Consider the following 3573-nt stretch of genomic DNA (forward strand, 5'->3'; position numbering starts at 1 on the left):
ATATATATATATATATATATATTTGTATATATCAGTTGGTTTGGATCACATAAATAGTGATTATTAGCTCAGTAGCTTCCAGCATATAATTAGCAAGCAGTTTATGCTGTAGGGACATTAATAAATTTATTAATTGATCAATTAATAACATTCCTGTTTTATCATTCAATCACTAGATTAAAAACAATTATTTAAAGATATCTGATACCCACAACTCAAATCTCAGTAGTAAAATTAGATATGTATGCCATGTTCTACATTAATATAATAAAAAGAAATATAATGCACAGATTACAAATAAACTACCATGCTATTGAAACATATGTAGCATGGACTGAACTGCAATTGTTCATTCATCTTTTGTTATAAAACCTTGTAAGTAAATTTGGTAGATGGAAACTGAAAGAAGCACCACTCTCCATATATCAATAGCATCATCGTGATCTCTAGATGTTCCATGCTGTCATGGGTTGGATAGTTTGACAGGATCTGATAGATTGTGTTCTACTGTCTACTTTGGCATGGTTTCTATTGTGATGGTGGTGGTGGTTTGGTGCATCTAGATAATTGACTGAATGACAGTTTTAATTAGACAAAAAAATCTTGCTGTTTAAATAATTAAGCAGTCTCACCATCTTCTGGTCATTCTGTCATATCTATCTGACTATCAATATCTGTCTGTCTGAATATTTATCAGAAAGACACAAGCTGACTTCCTGTATTTGTTTGGGTGTGCAATGGATCAGCTTGGACATCTACTTATCTGAATATCTTTTTGAGTCTCTGATTCTTTGATTGGTTCCTTAATCAGCAGGATGGTTGGTTTCTGAAATGGTTATCGGTTGACTAATTTGTGGCCTGACTGCATGATGTCTGTCTGTCTGCTGGACTGTATCTCTGCAACTCAGCCTCTCTGTCCCCCACCTTACATGGATAACTCATCAGAGGAATTATCTATGAATTATTAAAAATGAACACTAAATCTATAAAATAGCATTAAATCTATAAAATAAAATAAAAAATTTTTTTTACTCTTACATTTATGTGTTTTTACAAGATTTCTAATGTGAAATCATCTGTTGAAGTAGATATTGCTACGAGGGTGAGTCAAAACGTAATGCCATTTTGTTTAGGACAGGAATAATTACCAACACAGGAACTTGTATCATACATCAAAATGAAGCTGGTCCTCTGTGGATCACATCCCTACTTCTCAACATAGCCACTATTTCTCTCAATAGCAATGTTCCACCTTTGAATGAGAGCATGTATCCCTGCCTCGTAAAATTCTGTTGACTGTTCTTTGAGCCACTTCTTCACTACAATTTTCACTTCCTCATCACTGGACTATCATCTCTTCGACCCCATGAAAGAGGGTTTAAGAGGCAAACATTATTCCAGTGACGAGGATACATGTTCCTGATGCATGATACATGTTCATGTGTTGGTAATTATACCTGTCTTAAACAAAATGGCATTACTTTTTGACTCACCCTCGTATATTTTGGGATGGTCATTTCTTTTGTTTTCTTTTATTGCCCAAATAACACTGGTTATTTGGCAAAAATAAAAGCTTAAAAAATGACCGTCCCAAAATATAACAATATTTGCTCTCCCATTTTATTAACTTCTGTAGGGACCTCCTTAGAATTCTGCTTTCTTTGATGTTTAATTCAGGAATTTTCACACACACACACACACACACACACACACACACACGCATGCACACACTCACACACACTCACACACATACACACACATGCATGCACACACAAACTTGCATATACTCACACACATACATCTTTACACACACACACACACACACACACACACACACACACACACATAGCCATACATAAACATATACAAACATATATAAATGTGCATGTGCCTGTGTGTGTGCATGTGTGTGTGTGTGTGTGTGTGTGTGTGTGTGTGGTAAGAACCTTGGTTCAGTTCCAATTCATGGCACCTTGAACAAGTGTCTTCTACTATAGCTCTTGCCAACTAAACCCTTGTAAGTGGATTTGATAGAGGGAAACTGAAAGAAGTCCATCGGATATGTATGTAGGTATCTAGGTGTATGTCTTTGTGTTTGTACTTTCCTCTTCTGCAGCTAGACAATCAATGTTGATTTGTTTACATTCCTTAGTTTTAGCAGTTCAGCAGAAGAGACCAATAGAATAAGTACCAGGCTTAAAAAAAATTAGTATGCATGTCAATACAGTTGACAAAAATTCTTCAAGGTGATGTTTCAGTTTGGCCACAGTCCAATGACTGAAACTAATAAAAAAATAAATGACAAAAGATATATATATATATATATATATATATATTAACATACATACACAGATACATACATACATACATACAAATACATTATGACTGCTGTGTGTGTATGTGTGTGTGTGCTAGTGTACACACTTGCATATAGACATACTCATTACACAAGGAAATAATGTAGGTTTCTATTATTCTTTGGCAATTTTCTGAGGTTTTTTTGTTTTGTTTTGTTTTTGTTGTTTGTTTTCTTTAAAAAGATCAATAAATATTTTTCATATTTCTTTTTCTCTTTAATCTTTCAGGCTGTATTTTTGGGAGTAGAAGATAGCTGATTCTTTCACAAAACATCAACGAAGACAACATTTCCTGGATAAATTTTACATGATCACCATGGTTTCCTTCAACTGATCTTGTCATTATACTATAATAAGGTAAGATAATATTTGGCACTTGCATCACATAATGCTTTTCATACAGGTGTCAAGGTATGTGTTTTGTAGTCTGTATGTGCATGCATTCATGTGCTAGTGCACTGGTGGTAACAGTTTTGATGTGAATTTAAGCTGAGTGGTGGGGGATTGGAAGAGCCAAGTTAGGACTTTTCTAATGAAGAGAGGAGAGAGTTAAAATTTAACAAACATAAATGCTACCAACAACATTTTGTAGTAGTTCATGCTGACCAGTAGTTAGGTAACTAGAAAGTATACATACAGACACACACACACATACAGAAACGTTAGCACGCCGGGCGAAATGCTTGGCGGTATTTCATCTGCCGCTACGTTCTGAGTTCAAATTCCACCGAGGTCGACTTTGCCTTTCATCCTTTCGGGGTCGATTAAATAAGTACCAGTTACGCACTGGGGTCGATATAATCAACTTAATCCGTTTGTCTGTCTTTGTTTGTCCCCTCTGTGTGTAGCCCCTTGTGGGTAGTAAAGAAATAACACATACATGTGTGTATGTGTGTGTGCATATGTGCATGTGTGTGTGTGTATGTGTGTACATATATATATATACATACATACATACATACATAAAAAATCAAATTAAGCAACACAGATTTTAAAGATGATTGCAGTACACACGTTTCATGCTACTCCATTTATTTAAGTAATGCGAGCATTACATTAAATGCAATATGTAGAGCAATCTTCAGCTGCACGAAAATGCAGAAAATTACAGTAGAATTGACATATTATAATAGTGGCAGCATTTCAAATCCAAGTGGGAAGAAGAATACATTTTCGTGCAGCTGAAGATTGCTCTACATATTGCATTTAATGTAAT

General features: G+C 34.9%; 1 protein-coding gene across 6 annotated transcripts in view; it reads left to right on the forward strand.

The window, feature by feature from the left end:
- The window catches only part of LOC106879548 (high-affinity choline transporter 1), a 217228-nt gene that overhangs the window by 91256 nt on the left and 122399 nt on the right, over window positions 1-3573 (forward strand). For all 6 annotated transcript variants that reach the window (XM_052966391.1, XM_052966389.1, XM_052966392.1 and 3 more), the window contains exon 2: window positions 2586-2714. The gene's annotated coding sequence lies outside the window, so the exon portion shown is untranslated. The remainder of the gene's footprint in view (window positions 1-2585; window positions 2715-3573) is intronic.

This window comes from Octopus bimaculoides, chromosome 3 (genome assembly GCF_001194135.2).
Source record: "Octopus bimaculoides isolate UCB-OBI-ISO-001 chromosome 3, ASM119413v2, whole genome shotgun sequence".
NCBI classification, from domain to species: Eukaryota; Metazoa; Mollusca; class Cephalopoda; order Octopoda; family Octopodidae; genus Octopus; species Octopus bimaculoides.